The sequence below is a fragment of the Seriola lalandi genome, unplaced genomic scaffold (genome assembly GCF_002814215.2).
Source record: "Seriola lalandi dorsalis isolate HSWRI2012SDOR001 ecotype SW California unplaced genomic scaffold, Sedor1 jcf7180002054486, whole genome shotgun sequence".
Lineage (NCBI taxonomy): Eukaryota > Metazoa > Chordata > Actinopteri > Carangiformes > Carangidae > Seriola > Seriola lalandi.
In genome coordinates, this window is record NW_019525039.1 from 297,806 (window position 1) to 315,957 (window position 18,152).

At 39.2% G+C, this 18,152-nt stretch overlaps 1 protein-coding gene across 1 annotated transcript in view; it reads right to left on the minus strand.

Moving 5' to 3' along the window:
• The window catches only part of LOC111659714 (E3 ubiquitin-protein ligase SMURF2-like), a 62,331-nt gene that overhangs the window by 40,833 nt on the left and 3,346 nt on the right, over positions 1-18,152 (minus strand). The gene's annotated exons all lie outside the window — the stretch shown is intronic.

An 18,152-nucleotide genomic window follows, 5' to 3' on the forward strand; every position in this document is an offset into this window, starting at 1 on the left:
TCAGCAATGTTTTATGATTTGGGAACCACAAAAATTGTGCTGAAAAAAAATTCCCAGTTCTACAAGGTACATCATGAAATTACTGATGACTTTCTTAATTAGAGCTAAATTAGCCTGTCTAAAAAAAGCAAGGCACCAAGCTACTGAGCATATCATCAGCATGTATGTCCCAACAAAGTTTGAGATAAAGCCATTCGCAGGTGTGTGTGCATCTATTAGCATTAGGGCTGACACTAAAAATTTCTTTCATTATAGATTAATCCGAAGATTATTTTCTCAATTAATCATTTTGTCTGTAAAATGTCTGAAACGAGTGAAAAATGCCAGTTATAATTTCCCAAAACTGAAAGAGATGTATTGAAAATGCTTGTTTTATTCAATCAACAATCCAATACCCAAAGATATTCAGTTTACGGTCATATATGACAAAGAAAAGCAACATGTCATCACATTTGAGAAGCTGGAACCATTGAATGTTTGCTGGAAAAATTAAATGATTAATCAATTATCAAACAGTTGCTGTATAATGTTCTGTTGATTTGTACTTGCTTGTACTTCACACAAGACGTCTGCATTATAGACGGACTGATGGAAGTGCAACTGAAGAAATCACTGGCTTTGCGTGTTACAAAGCTTCAGGAGTGAACTGAAACAGCTAAAGCGTTGCCATGAATACTGTGAGAAAGTGCAGAGAGAAATTAAAAACAGACAAGAAATAAAAAAATAGGTTGTGTTTGTTCTAATTGCCATCTAAAACTGAGTTGGATAGCGAACAAAGGGAAATGGAAGTTTTCGCTTCTAAGAAACTTTAAAATATAATTTTTTCAAGCCCTAGTTTAGCTTCCAAAAAATGATTTAAGTAGTTTATAATGGTCTCTAAACTAATACAGAAGATTATACAGGGTGTATATATGTTATTAACAAAGCAAAGAAGTGGACTAAATACAATGTAATGTATTTGTGAGACCTTTTTTCAATTACCCTGTCAGAGCCTTCATATAGGGTTCTTAGATTTTGCATATTTGGAAAACAAAGATGGTCTGAGAAATTTTCTGAAAACCTTTATTTATTTAAGTATTATAGCTGATATCACCCCCACAGACTTCAAAATCATTTTACAGTAGCCCCACCAGGATTTAGATAAACATGGCTAAATATGTTGATAATCTTATCTGGGCTTATGCAGAATCCACCACTGTGGATCCTAGCATCAATGAGGAATCAAATCTCATCTCGGCACCCTGTGGGTATCCAATAGTGTTGAATAGCTGCCACGTGAGCAGGCAGGCCATGGTGACCCAGAGCTGGCAGAGGACCAAACTCATTCAGATCCTAACATGGAAAGCTAGGTCAACTAGGAATCAGTAAACGACCGGGAGGCCCAGGGGTGAAGCTGCCCTGTGTTGTCTGTGGATCATCATCTCTACCACTAACACCCACTTAAGCAATAAGAGAGATTATAAATAAGGATGCACACCAGTATCCTGCAAACAACTAAGGAGAGGAGCAGAACACCACCATTCACAGATCGACCTCCCTAAATATTTCTGCAAAGACATTGCCTGATGACAACTGTCTGATAAAAGGATTGCAAGTCATTTCAAATCTTTGGGAAGGTTTCTTAGAACATTTGAGTAACCTTTTTGTCTTATTTTACTTACTTACTTTTACTACACTTGTTAAAGCACACTATGGGTTCAAAATGAGAGGCCTAAAATAAGCTAAGTAATATCCTAAAGTTATAATTACAGCTTTTGTATTTGGTCACTACTCATACGCAAACCCGTACTATAGGACTGACATGGTCTCACAAGTTCTTAACTGATTTAGGAAGCTGATCTTCCCTCTGCGTTTAAGATACTGGTCGAAATATCAATCCCTGTAACTTTACCGAATCAAGATGGACTAGGCTGGTTTCTACCTTCTCTTGCTCTGATGTAACACTTTCTAAACATTTGACCGTTTTTAAAGTTGGTGAGTCCAAATTGTGTTCTCACTTTCAAACAAGGCGAACCCTTGCATGTACAGCATTTCAGTCCAACAATAATATGACAGATATACAGTGCTGTACTGTGCAAAGGTTTTAGCCACTTTAGATGTTTAAATTCAGACACATGCTGCATGATAATACCAGTCAAAAAGACGACCTGCAACAGATGGCATGACTCCCACAGAGCTCGAATGTATCTCAATATCATCAGGTCAGTGTGAGATTACATGGGGAGACACTGACACAAGCAAACTGTGGTCACACCAAGTATTGATTTGATTTTGTTTTTTTCTGTTTACTCCACTTTGCATGAAGGCAACTGATAAAGAAATATTCATGGTAGTATTTTTGAAAGCATACTCATTTTTAGTCCATAAATGTTTTTCACAGTACTGTATTTCCTTAATCAAATAAAACCCACATATTTCTCATATTTGGTCAAAATCTAATTGTACTCATATTCACAGTGCATGTCTGTGAATATTCAACTGGGGGAAAAAAAAATCAGCTTCTAGAAGAAAAGGAACCTATTAAGAGCTTACATAAACTACAGCTTTTCACGCCAAATTGCTCATTTCGTCATTCGACCACCCAAAGTTGCCGTCATCTTAAACCAATCTGTGATAGTAGTTAAAGGGTCAAAAAGGGGTCAACTTTGCTGCATTGTTTATTAAAAGGATTTGAAACAGCTGCTGTTTTGGGACCATTTGTAGGTGAGTTACCCCATTCCTCAGTCTGAAACAAGCCATAAATCAAACTAACAGTCACACCAACCAAGCCTATCCATCTAAGAAACTAACATAGAGGATAATGGCTTTACCACTGTCTGGTAGCTAAGGGACATGGAGACAGACAGTGCCCTGTCATTGACCCAGACAATATGTCCTTAGGCTTTAGAGGTCATAGCGCTCTATCCCAAGGAGAAGTGGTGGTGTACCATTTAAGCCTATACCTTTGTTGAGCATGCAAACCTACATTTGAAAACTAGAGAAAAAAGAGAATATAAAAGAAAAGAGACAATTTTTGAAGTCTCAGTACCTTTGAATATGTCCAGCCACCAGCATGGCATAAAATAATAAAAATAAGTGCCACATGATGAGTCAGAGGCTTTAAATGACAGTTTAATGTTTTTCAGACAGGACACCAAAGGGACCAGTTGACAGTCTGATTTCCCATCACTGAGATAAATAATAATTCTTCACTGTGACAAGGTCTTTATGTGCTACAATATAACAATATATATTTTTTAATGTTTATATAAAAATAAATATATTTTGTATTTTGTACTGTATTAATATATTTTATAAAATTTATAATATAAACACAGTCCAACTGATGGCATACTGCAATTTACATAAATCACTGCTCAGTGATGTTTGATAATTATATTGTGAGTTACTAAAAGCAAATCCCTTAGTAGTCATTATAAAACAAGCACAATGTTCCTCTAACCTCAAAGAGAGGCAGTTAGAGGGGTGGGAGCTTTGTAACGTCTCCGTCTGTCTGAATACAAAGGTCAGGCTGAAGGTTGACATTAGTTCTGGTCAAAAGGTGAAAGGTCGTAAACAGACAGGGGCAGGCGGGTGTCAGGGGATTCCCATTTGTTTTCTCAAGAGAGACTCCAAATTGCCATTTGCAATGGCTGCTTAACGCCTCACTCTGTTTGTTGAGAAAAGGGGTAGGGGGCAGGATGAGTCAGATGTTCAAATCCTTTAAATCCTAACAGAGTGCACTGTTTGATGGCTCCAGTATTTTTAGCTTGATACTCTGCTTTTAAAGATATAAGAGCAGGTGAATTCACAAAATGAAACATTCTTTTTAAAAAAGAACAAATGTTGTGACATGAAACTGTCATTCATTCATGGTGGCATTATTCACACACAAGAGATGAGCACTGCGGGAGTTGTGTGACAAGAACAATTGTGAAAGATCACAGCTAAACTAAACAAATTGGAAAATAAAATGAAAATGGAAATTGTATTTTAGAAAAAAATATTTTTGTAATGATGGTTGATTGTGTCATGGCATAAAAGAAGTGTAGTTAAAGTGAATATAAAGTCTGTAAAGCTTCCTGCAGATCCTGGCACTGTAACATCAATGTTGTGGGAAAATAATAATTTGCTTATAAAAAAAAAAAAGGGACAAAGGACATGAGCTGTATTCAAGTTCACAAAAGTGTATGATTTGCACTGTACAGTCCACTGAACCACCAGCATGCCTCTCACCTCTTGCACTCTCTGTTAACATTATCAAACCACAGAGCTGGGCTGCTCTGCCCAAGACCAAAGGAGTTGTTGTCCAGTAGATGATTGCACAATTGTGCACTGCCAAGTCCACGGTCAAGTAGATCCATTTTGTGGTTCATTTGTTCAATTAATTCTCCAGCAGCACTACAATGACAGGACGGTAAAGCCGTGCTGCCTCAGCGTCCCTTTGCAGAGTATGGATGCTGGCGCTGTTTTGAAAAGTAGTGTTTTGGAGTAGTGAGTAGAGTAGAAACTAGGATAATTTTTATTTGGTTTCAGGACAAGTTATTACAGAGAATGAGACTGCACAGGTGTACCTAAAGTATATGGGCCAGCTACTGCAAAAGACTTCTGATCACTTTGCATGTCTAGTGGACAATGACACATTGTGACCATCAGCTTCTACAGGCACAGTAAAGCAGGAACACAATGCAGCTGCTTCCAGTGGACATTACGTGTAGCTCAGTTCACTCAGTTCACATGTTTTAATGTAAGGGGAACAAGCCAATTTTCACATTTCATATTTTCCGCCTGCAATTCAGCGTAGTATATTGCAGCCAAGAAAGTTGAAAAGTACTCATGCCTGCTTCTGTCTTGATTTAAACTGTAATTAAAGTAATAAAAATACAACCTGCTTTAAAAGTAACAGTGTGATCTAAATGGTATCAATAGCTTCCTTTACATTTTTGGCAATAAAGCCAAAATTAAGTAAAGTATAAGTCAAACTGAAATTGTGATTCTGTGATGGGATAATATCCCTGTTTATTGCTTGCTGGTGTGTAATCATCACAAAATTATGTCCATAAAACTGAGGAGTAGGCAAATATTAACATGGTAAACAGTGTGGTCCGGGGTCGCTTAAAATGTCTGATGTCTTAGAAAGCCTGAAAAAGCCACAAGGGGAAAAAAAAGAAAAATCTTTCAGGGTGATAGAAAAGGCTGTTATGTGTGTATTTGGATGAAAAGCTATATTCTGCAGTTTTCTTTAAGCAATTTCCAAACTTTTCAAGACCTGGAAAATGCATTTCACTATACACATATACACGTACATTTCTTCACAGTTCTCGAGCAAGAAAACATCTACATTTATTGAAACTAACTGATTTCAAAGTTACACATCCTATGACATCCCCAGTCATTAGTAACAGTCATTCATATTCAAAAAGGGAAGGCCCACATCCTTCCCCATTGCCCCCGTTATGACTCTTGCTACAGCCCCATGCTTTCTCATTCACAGCATTGTTCAATGGTTAAAAAAAATACTTCCTCTTCCCCTCCTCACGCCTCCCTAGCGGGCTTGCTCACTCTCTAGTACACAGAGAATACATGTTGGCAAAATGTCAAGCACACTGTGTGTACGTGACCAACTTTATGTTACTGCTTCAAGTACACAATGCAAAAAAATAATGATGGCGTGGTGTGAATTAGCATTTATCGGTGTTTAAAATTGGGCAATGTTGCCAAACTGGGCTTCTAATCTGCACTGCACTTCCTTCCCAGCCTCCCATCCTCAGCCGTTCTCCAGCCCAGTGAATGCTCGGGATGCCAATTATGTCATTCATTTGAGAGGCCAGCAGTCTACAGCTGACACTCCCCCCTCCTTCTCGCCCTCCTCTCTCCCAGAGGAGACGCCAACAAACTGGAGTTAGGACTGTGGAGTGGAACGTAGTCACTACATTGAGGGGGAGGGCTGAGTTGGAGAGGGGTGAGAAGGTAAAGACAAAATGTTCATATGGAGAATCTACGGAGGAATGGAGAAGGAGGAAGGGAGGAATGTGAGGAGAGGAAGAGAGGTCTATCTAGAGTCACAAATCTGTGGAACGCAGACGGCAGAGGGGGAGAAAGGGAGAGAAATATGGCAAAGCAGAGGGAGGGAACGAAAGGGGGGAAGTTAATTTGAACAAGAGAATTTTGACAGTGATGATACTCTGGCAGTGACACAGTGTTTATACTGAGCAAGGAGTAGCAGGGATGGCGGGGAGAGATAAGAGGAGATGACAGCAGAGAAGAGGAGGGATAAAAGAATGAGCAAAGTAGACCAGAATTTAGTTTGGAAATTCATAGTGTGCACATAGTAAATTTTGCATGTATCAGAAGGTGATACAAAACATAAAAATGTCAGATTTGAGAAAACGCTTTCAATCAATCAATTTTTCAATTTCTCAATTTTTAGTTTCAGTCCATACCAAATCAACTGAAGAAGCCCTGGTGGCAAACAAGAGTAAACTAACTGTAGTCAGTGATTGTGGGAGATTGACGGTCACTGACGATCATCATTAATGTATTAACTTACGTTGTAAAATAATGATAATTATTGTTATGATTATTTCTAGTATTAAATTAATATTAGATGTCATTTGTCCAGCCATAGTTTCATGTAGGCATCTCCGGCATGTAATCAATGCTTGCAACACTGACACATTAAACAGAGCAGAGGAGATCGATAGACAGAACACGTCAGGGACAGTCATCAAGGGGAGGGGGAGAGAGAGAGAGAGAGAGAGAGAGAGAGAGAGAGAGAGAGAGAGAGAGAGAGGACAATAAACAGCTGTTCTATGCACCTCCCTGAATATTTGGAACGATCGGATTATTGAATGTAATTCATTAATGCTTTGTTTGTGATGACAACTTTCTTTACTCTTAACATAGCCATAAAATGTATTCGTCATCCTACTGTCATCACTCAGGGTATCTCTCTCTTTCTCTTTGGTCGCTTTTTCTAACTTGCTTATAGGGTAATGTAAGCCCCACCACCACCACCACTAGAATCATATCAGCTATCTGCATTTTCACAGTGTGAAGATGGGATGATCTGACTATGGATAAGATCATGCAATCCTATCACACATACGGATTCAAAAAGCTGTAACAGAAATGACACCACGTCCATACTACCACATTTTTATTTTCAAACAGCAATTTAAAACGAAAACGATCTCACTGGGCATGTGCGCGCCAGTGTAAACAGGAAGCAGATTGTCTCCTCTGCAGTTCATAAGTTGCAAAAAATAATACGAACGAGGAACAGCAAAGACAGCTGCAGTGTTAAAATGCAGAATATAACTGCACAACAGCTGCTAGCAAAGACAACAAGGTCAGTAACGCTTGTAATTCATTATCCATGTTGCTTTCAACAATGGTAGTCGATGCTCATAAGACCCAATCAGGGAGGGACTGGGGGTGTCTACATCATTGTTTCCAAAGGTCTCAGTTTTCACCTGTCCAAACTACAACGCAACCCCGTAGTTTTCAAATTAAAACAGGGCCAGCAGCGTTACCAAAAGTCTCCGTTTTCAGTGGTGTGGACGGGAGGCGTTTTTAAACAAAAACGTTGTAGTGTGGACTTAGCCCAAAGGGGAAAGCCGAGATAGGCTCAGCTTTATGCATATATCCTCAAAAGCAGTGCTAATGACAGCCAGGCGAAAGCCAATTAAGATCTTCTTGATTCCAAGGGAAAGAGAGGGAAAGAGTTGTTTTAAAACTATGCTACGCAAAGGACCTTTAAACTTTCTTTTAACTTTAAACAAAATGGAGGAAAAGCTGATTGTTGAGGTCTCCAGCTTCCGGCTCTATGACGTGTCTTTGACAAGTTACTGCAACATAAAAAAGAAAAACGTGGAAACAAATTGATGGCATTGTTGGTGTGTCTGGTGGTGGCGGAGACATCAGAAAACAACTGTCCAGTCAGAGCAGTATGTAAATTACAAGCTCAACACAACACAACCCCAGAACTACATATTCATGAGAGGCCAGATACTGCCAGCTACTTTGTATCGGTGTGCACCAGAAGAAGCTGCCATAGTATACTGACAACATACTGACAGAAATAGCCAGAGATGGATAGGAGGTGACATGCAGAGAGACAAGAATTAAGAAAGAACATGGGGAATAAGCTAAATTAGTTTTTAGGGGGAGGCAAGCTGCCTTATAGTGAACAGTTGGAGGGTTTAGATGGGAAGAAACCAAGCAAGAAAGGTGATATGAAGCAGAGAGCAAAGGATGCAGGGAGGGATAAAGAAATAACGGGGAGAAAATAAGCCGGAGGGAGACAAGCTCATCTAGAGTCTGAGTCACAAAGTAAATGTAATGTACTCATATAGGAAGCATTCAGACTGAAGTTTAATTTAGGTACAGTCAGGTGTAATATCATACCACAGGAAAGTCATTCCCATATGACTCATTAGGTAGACATATGGCTGCTTATTTTATCTGCACGTGCTTTACCTGATGTAAAGTTGGGCCAACCTCTTTATGAGCACAGACCATACTGTATGATTCATACAACAACTGTCTCAGGAATGCAGTACAACAATTTCTTGTCAGAATTTAAACACAAGAGACCACTGCATATGATTCACACAAGGTCAAACTATGTGGGTTCGGACAGGAAGAGGGTTTTCCTTGCATCGATATTTGTGGACAGGGGTAAATGAAGACACAAAGACGGAGTAAAAGGTGTTACTTATTGTGATTGTTGGAGATTGCGGTTCACTTAAACTGAAATTAGCCCTGACAGCTGTTCATTTTTTGTCCTTGTAATATTTTCATATCTTTAAAAACAATAGTTGTGATGCTCTATTAGCATTATACTGAAGCTTATTTAACTTGTCTCCTTAAGGTGCCTCAAACAACAACTATTAGATGTCAGCCCACCCAGGATTGTGTGTTCATGTGTGTGTTGAAAATAACTGCATATGTGTGTGTGTGTGCTACATTTGTAGTGTGTTCATTCCCATATGGATGCCAGGATTAATTTATTAACTGTCTCTGCGTGAGAAAAGACAGGGGTAGAATAAGATGACGACCATGATTATGAAGTGGAAAACAGTGTTCAGAGGTTGAGGTGGGGAGGTGGGGATCTAGAGAGCACTAAGAGGAGAGAAGAAAGCAATAAAAGAGGAAAACTGCAGTGATGGAAGAGGGGATAGGGACAAATAAAACAGAGGAAGAAGAAGCTGCGAAATATTACAAGGAAAATTAAGGAGGAAAAGTATAATAAAGAAGAGAGGGGGTGATGGAGGGCAGAGATGACGCCCTTGGTAATACAACATGCCATTCCTCTCTACGTCCCACAACCACTGAGGAAGGAAATCTGAGGAAAGCAAGGGACAGAGTCTACGTATTGAATAAACTGGTTTCTACCTGAGACGCTGAGACCATAGCATCACAGACACACTAACAACTTGCTATCAAGCTCAGAGACACAGACAATTATTCTGATTTCCACTGAGTTTCACAGAGGCCTAATAAAGCCTAATAAGGCACTAATACTGAGAGTGCTGCAAAGTATAAGGCGTCATGCTACGATGAGCCTCTAGCTGCAAAGCAGAAGGCACAACTTTCACATAATCACTGACAAATCTAAGGAAATTCATACTTTGGCTGTATTTTGTCACCTGCCAACAACAACAACAACAAAGAAAAGGTTCCCTCTTGCCAAACCAGTGGACAGTTTGGTCTCGATTACTGTCATAATTCACTGGAACATGTTCAAGTTCCTCAAACTCAAACTGTGATATTGTTCCAGATCACATACTACTAACACTGCAAGTTCGAAAGCAGCTTTAGCCATTCTACAGCTTAAGTATCAAATAAATAAAAAAATACCTACGAATAGACTCTGACTTATATTCAATAATGTCAAATATGGTGATTTTTCCCGCCATATGCAATATTTTTCATAATATGGGGATTTTTTTTTCAGTTTTGATTTTTTTCTGCCCTGCTGCAGAGTCTGACCGCCATTTCACCGCTTTGATTACACTTGAGACGCACTGCAGCCTTGTGTGTGTGTCGCTAAACTGCTCCGAATCACACAATCACACGCAATGCATGTCCGCTGCGTCGCTGCTACTGCCAGCTCTATATGTCTACATTGAGCCTGCCTTGGATATGGCCATCAATACTACAATGTTGGATATTCTTTTCATTATAAACAGAGAGAGAGAGAGAGAGAGAGAGAGAGAGAGAGAGACAGAGAGAGAGAGAGAGAGAGAGAGAGAGAACCAGTAAAATACTGCCCTTCACCTGTTAAATTATTGACATAACATAATTATACCCTACATTGGGTTTCTGCTATGACCATTTAGTGCATGTGGCCTCCGCTGTCTCCACATGTAGTTGCTAAAATGTTTAAAAAAATTTCTTTCATGTCTGTGTCATATTCAGATACAGCCTAAATACTAAAACTATAGTGAAATGTGTCAGTTTTATGTAATGTTGCTGGTATGATGATATCACTATAATTAGGTATTTTCCCTGTATACTTTTCCCTGTATACCGCACGCATCGCAAAAAAACGGTGAGATACCAAATCTCGACATCACACTTGAATCCGATTATAACATATAACATAACAACAACTATTCACTATCCTATTGACAGAGGAAAAGGGCCCGAGGAGGAAGCTGAGCAGATGGTGATTAGATGTGTGAGACAGAATGGTGAGACACAGGCAGCTACAAGAGAGAGGGTGACAGGGCAATGCATGCCGTGTTTCCTGTCACTCTGAGTTTGAATAGCCTGGAGAGAGGTTACTTCAGGCAACAGTAGTTTTCCTCATCTCTGTGTACACATAAATATTCAACTGAGCCTGGCAGACTTTGATGGCTTTTTGTTGAGTGTGGGTGGAGGGTATTGATGTGTGGGACAAAAACACATCTATAACAAGACAGCAAGAACCTGACTGCATTTAGCTTGCATCGACCTAAATACGGACAACGAGGACAGTACTTTAATTGGCATGGGGCAACACTGGTCACATTCAAAAATATTCATTATAACTCCCATTGTCATGACACAAATCAGCGCCACATTATGACCTCCACATTATGCCAAAGCACCCAAGTTTCTTACCAGTATCCATCTTGCACAGACCTGTACCCTTGTGATCACCTCTGTAAAAGTTTCAATAAAACACTGTGCTTCGGGCTTTGTTTTTACAGCTATATTAAGAAAGGGATTTAAACAGTACATTTTTCAACAAGCAGCTAGATTGCTGTGTGAGCTCTTGGTTTCTCTTAAACATTTCAGTAGTAGTACCAAAACATGCCTACTGTTCTGTACTGGTAAATCCTGCTCTTATTGTGTTTATGTTAACAGTGGAGCGGGATGGTGTGGCACACTGGTACTGTCCAAGCTACTTGATCCTCGTCTCCACAATAAAAACCACTGCATCACTCATGTCTTCCAACTGTCTCTCTCCCACAGTTAAACTGAAAACACAGACTCAGAGAGAGTGGGATGTGATTTGAGTGGCAGTTTGTGTGTGTGTGTGTGTGTGTGTGTGTGTGTTCGCACAGTAGACATACTGAGTGGTCCACCAGACGCGCGCACACACACACACACACACACACACACACAAACACACACACACACACACACACACACACACACACACAGAGAGGTGGGTAGTCTGACTACAGAAACAGTAGCAGAACAGTGAGGGGGAGGAAAGTGTGATCCATAAAGTCTACCCTGCCGTCCTGCTTCTATTGGGTTTAAAAAATAAATAAATAAATACGAATGAGAAATTAAAATAATTTTCTCTATTCACAGGTAAAACTAGTTAATATTTACGACTCTAGCCAAGCAACAGTGATACATTTGTGGTCATTCTTTGATGCCGCACACTGCACACGTTTCTCATTTTCTGGCAATCAAAGACAAAAACTTTTTCAGTTCAGATAAGAAATAGTTTTTAGTTTCATTTTTATTTCAATAAAAGTTTGCCGTTTTGTTTCAATTTTTATTAATAACCCTGAATTTACATTGTTCTACTAAGATTTAAGAGCAACAGTCTTTTACAAAAAGATGGAGATTGAGGCCAACATGGGGCTGCAAACAATATTCCTTTAATAGCATTACTTGTACTTTTTGGCCACATCAGTGGCTTACTCTAGTTCATTAGGATTTGCTAAAGATTTCTAATTTTGATATATATAAACATTCTTATTGATTTGGTATAATGTTCTCTGTTGATTTGGTATTAACTTGTGCAACTCAAAACACTGTATGTGGGTGATGAAAGTGGAAGATACGACTATATAAAAACATATAATAACACTGATTAAAATTTAAATTAATTTATTATTTTTGCTAAGGGTCCCTGGAATCCCCCCACAGACTCCTTAAGGTCCCCAAGCAAACTCACTTAAAACATGAAGTACTGTATTGTGGTGAGGGACCGGTACAGGAAGTGTGTGTGTGTGTGTGTGTGTGTGTGTGTGTGTGTGTGTGTGGGTTGTGTGTGTGTGTGTGTGTACATCACAAGTTGAAAACAGATAAAGAAAGAAAATACACCAAGCTGGAGCCACACCGACAGACTCGTCTGTCAGCTGTCTGGACGAGATCCGGGGGTGAGTGAGGGAGAGGAAGGAAGAGAGAGAAATGACAGAGAGATGAGGGACATCCTGTTCAAGAAAGCAAAGAGAGTAAAAGACTGCAGAGAAAAATGCAGGATACAGAAACACACAATGAGAGGCTGCAGTGGTGAGGTAGAGAGTTCAGGCAGTGAAAGGAAGAGAGATAGGCAGGATGCAGTTAAGTGCAAGAGCAATTACCTGCGCTTTCACATGTTCAAAATTAAGTTTTTAAGACTCAGGTTTTTGCCTTCCTTCATAATTTTCAGAGGCTGTCAGAAATATTATGCTCTAGCCATATGAAAATAAAAATGTGATATTTCTCCTCCATATTCTGCAGGAAAATCCTTCTGAAGCACTTGGAAAGTTTAATGTATTCTGCATATTGAAGCCCACCTCCTCTCCAGTCCGAGGCTGTTATGCAATACTGAGGTGTTCAGTCTTTCCATTTTCCTGCTCCGAAGTACACAGATGCCACCAAGTTCCAAAGTAATTTGAAAAGCAGATAAAACTAAGGATTGACTGAAACAACCAAAGTCTAAGAACAAAGTTTCACAAAGCTATTTAGAAAAAGGCAAAATCATAGACTATAATTTGCCATATAATACATGCAGCCAATAAAGATCATATATTTATTAATAATCATGCTTATGCATGCTTTGTATTCAAAGGATCTGTTTGTTGCTGTAAAGACAGAATAAGTTTGATTATGAGATCATCTTCCAGCCAAATATCTTATGCACAACAGGTTTTGATCCAGTAGAAAGTATGTAAGCTCCCTGTGTGTTACATGGTGAAACGCAGGTCATGAGTGGAGAACACTAAAGCTGAGTTATGAGACTGGCAGTGCCCTTTGAGATTTCATTACCGAGTCACAGTGTCCTCATATACCAAATTCTTCCTAATACAGTCCCTAATACAATCCTGTGTTGAGATACAAAGACCATGTCTGAAAATACTAAGACAGCTTGAATTCGTCATTCTTAACAGTAATGTTTCCAAACAAATCATTAGGGCCCGATCAGATATCAAGCAGCATTCATCTTGAGTTAATAGAGGACTGACCAGCTGCACACAGCTGACATCTCACCACAGCAGTGCTCCTCCACTTCTGCTTTGCTGTGGTTGTGTTCAGTGTGCTAACCCTAATAGAAAAATCCACAAGTCATCTGGAAACAAATGTACCCAGTGTTTCCCCTACCATTGTCTTGGGGGGACGGGGACAGAGCCCCCCATGTAACATTCAGTAGTAAAACAACTGGGATGAAAAAGTGCTGTACTTGGATATCAACATAAGGGGAAATCAGAGTGTACATATAAGTAGTTTCTACAGAAATTCTTTGTTTGCAAACAGCTAAGATAGACATGCAGATGCCCATGTATTTCCATGGCAATGCACTTATATAAACATAATTGATTGAAAATTAAAGTTGAACATTATCAAGTGTTTACACTACTCTTCCATTTTGTAAATTAGAACCTGAAGATGACTCTTCTGAAAGCAACTTGTAAATGATAAATAAAACTTTTTAAATTAGGTTTTGCTAAACTTAGGGAAGTAACAGCACAAGTTCGGCTTTGACTTGAGTCATGAGGTGATATCATGCGAAAATATGTGAAGTTAAAATATCAACATTTGTTGTTTGGGATAGCCAAATGTGCAGTGAGAATTTTTCATGTTTTTACTACAAATTAAGCAAAATGTGTCACATTGTATTGTCTGGTCTGCTGCATCTGAAAACTATTGTTTCCTGTGTTTCCTTTTAGATTTACAGATAACAGAACTTACAACACAGTTGAAACGGCTGCGTCACAGAGTGAATTAAATGTTTCCATATGATGAGGAGGGCCTCGTGAACAGTGAATGAGTATATAGAACCTTTCAAGTGTGTGTGCAGTCAATTGAAGTATATGCTAGTGATGCAGACTAAACAGAGCTGGAGGAAGTTTGGGTATAGAGCTCTATGCTGCTCTGCAAAACCTGACCACAACACAATGACCCCAGAGGCTAAAGGCAAGATCAAGCAGACATGCACCGTTGCTCGCAGGAGCGTCATCTCTTTCCTGACAAGGACCCTGCACACAGACTAATCTATAGTACTGAATATTTATGTTAGGTCATAATTCAGCACAACATTCACAGCCAGATGACTTGAAAATGAAACACAGGTCATTAACCAATTTTTCTTGCCACAGAGTATGCATTTTACACAGGGGCTCTTATGCATCCCATAAACTGAGACCATTTCACACTTAACCAAATTGTCTAGCACTGACATCCGCAACAGATACCCAGGGGAATGGATTCAAGCTTAGACTGACAACCTTCAGAGTTTTGGCATTTAAATGCAGCCTATTACTGCAACACTGCATTGTCTTTTGTGTGCTAGACTTCTCATTATTGTTAGGTTTGCTACATAATGTTGTGACTAGTATGGGGAGTCATGCATTTTGTCTCTCATTCAAGATCACACTTATTTTGTAATTTGATTACAACAGCAGCATTATAGCAAAAAACATATAGAATGATGCATTAATGTCTGTTTCTCCCGCTCCTAATTAACTGCTATCACATTTAATGAGATCCAAATGTTTACTTAAATTTAATTTATTCATTTACAATTTCAGTGTTCAATTTATCTTGCATACATGTCTGCACCTATTGACTGCTTCCATCCATTGATATTTCTTAAGAAATTGATATTTCTTAAAACATCAAGGCTGGTGAGATTGAATAACTCTGCAAGGAGATGCTAAGCTGAACAAGAAAGTTTTAGATTCACGCCTACACTTCTGAGGTGAAAGTCTGTTCCAGCAAAAACATGCATTCCTCCATTATCAATGGCTGTAATTTTATGTATTTTTTCTATAGATGTTTCTGACACTTGTACCTGGAATATCAAGCTACAGGATGAATAACAGTAATGAGTGATATAAGATCATGTGGGAGGGGACAAAAATTGAGAGAACACTTTAATAGAGGAGAAAATGTGTAATCAGAGGATCGATAATAAGATATGAGAAAAACATGAACATGAGATGAGCCGACGACAGAGTGGTTGACAGCAGCAGAACTCGAACTGCCCTATATGGGCTGCTCTTTTGTCTTGGCAGATCAAGTGTAAAATCTTTTAGCTGTAGCACATAAAAACACCCACACTCCACCAAGCAAGAATGTATAGTATAAACGACAGGTCACTAATAGACAGACTAGAATAGAGAGACTCTTGGTTAACAGCTGGAGTTAACCATACAAAAAAAATGGAAAATTTTGTTTCATTTTGTGAAACTAAGCACTTTATTACAATTTTTCAAAAGCTCTGTTATGTAGTTATTACTTATTACAGGCGTTGTTCCCCTTGAAATGATAAAAGAACATATAGTTATTATTATACAGAGAAGGTATAGTGTGTAATCGCTGCTGTGCACCGACCTCCACCTAAGTTCTGGACCTTTGCTTGAGGAAATTTTGTCTAACTTGACCTCTTTGAATTCTAATTGAACAGCCCGGTATACACACACACTCCAAGCCAAAGACACATGAGTTTTCTCACTCTCACACACATCTGTGTTTGCATACACACTCACAGACTAGCCTCCTTTCAAATCTCTGAGATGAAAAGTAGCACATTATGCTTCACTGCATGTTCAGAAGTCACAGTGACAGACAGGCTCAAAAAATACAAGAAGCCAAGTCAAAGAGGAAGTGTCTGATTCCAGAAAGAAGAAAACCAGAGGTAAGCAGTATGGAAATGAGCACGTAGGCTTCAACATATCATACTCTTGTGAATGCTGGCTATAACAGCAGAAACACTGAATCTCTGCCTTCAAAAAGGCAGTGGACTGTAAAGACAAGTCGCCCACTGACCTCCAGATATAAAACATCACTTTTTTCAATATGGGGGAGTAGAAATATGCATACAGGTGCATACAGAACAGCTAAAGGCTTACTTATCTCAGTGACTGGGGAGCTAAGGTTTATGAGCAACCTTCTACACCTTCTTTCCTTGTGCTATGAGTTTCAATCAGCATTACATTTGCAGATTACCTTCTCTCATCTTTCCTGAAGACAGATGTTTTATTCTGCGCAAATGCAGAAATGCAAACATTTTCACCCTATAGTTTTCAATGTGTGTGGGGTAGCACAACTGTAAAATAAAACTGGTGAAAATCTTCTCAGTATCATAGAGGTGATGCTGCAGCAATCAGAATTTTTGAGCGGTGTTTATTAATTGCCTCATAACTGGGTCAAACTGCAGTTTCTGCCAGAGGATTGCTTGTTCCTAAATTAAACTGTTCCCAGAGATAAATAAAACAGAGAGCGACACAGTAAACATGTCACTGTATGACTCATTTCTATTGTATGCTGATGAATCATTATCAATAACTGTGGTCCACATTTCAACTGTCAAATCTTTGTATTGTTTAAAAAGGGAAAAGGGCCACTTGCAAATCAAACACCTTAGACGTAACAAAATAAATAACACCACCAGCACATACATGCAAGTCCCTGCACTACCAGCAGCTCACAATGTGTTGATTAAATGTGACTATAACTATGTAATCAGCTTCCATTCAAATCATACGGAGAAGCTAGCAAAACTGCCAAGAAATTTTGCTGGCCGCCATTATCCATTCAAGGTGAGCATGAAGAAGTGAGTCAGAGACTCAAAATTATAAGCTAAAAAAAGGAATGTATAAGACACTTGCCAGATTCAGGCAAACAGAGAAAACTGTTTCCAAATAATTGTATTTTATTTCCTCTCATTTCAGGCTGCTTTAGTCAAATTATCCAAAAAGGCAGTAAATATATGCCATTTAAATGTCTTTCACATCATAATTTTTTTAAATTCTTCTAGCATTCTAATGTGAACAAAACTTATCTATAATGCACAATTATCTTGCAACCAATGTGGGCATCACAGCTTGAAAGTTGACAGCTCCTGTTGGTTACTAACTATCACCACAGTGCACTCCTTGTAACATTCATTCGCCATATTTTAGGAAGTTGACAGGCAGAATTTAGCTCAGCATCGCGTGATGACAGTACATCCTGTGGAAGCTCAACTGTGTACATGAATTTGTCTGTGTTCATGTACACGTGAAAGTGTGTGTTTGTCTTCTGTTTTGTGAGCACAAACATTGCACATACAAACAAGCTGACACACACAGCTGTACTCTGAGAGCTGACAGCGAATGCTAAGACAGTGGTCCCTGACAACTTCCCTAAAATCCACTCTGCCCCGGTGTTAATGCTGGGCCAGGGACGGAGGCTCGATCTTTATCTTAATCACCAGCTTCCTGGCTTTTCCCCCCATTCAATACACACACAAGCTCTAGCACCAGCTATCCAAAATTTTACAATGAGGGACAAGACAGACAGACAGACAGACAGACAGACAGACAGACAGACAGACAAAGCATGAGAGTAGATTAAAAATGTCAATGTGGGTTTCCTTGCTTGCTTAAGTGTCACGCGCTCACACACAACAGGGAGAATCCTGAGATGATTCTTCCAGTCGTTCCCTGCTTGCTGCGTGCCAACTGGAGTCTAAT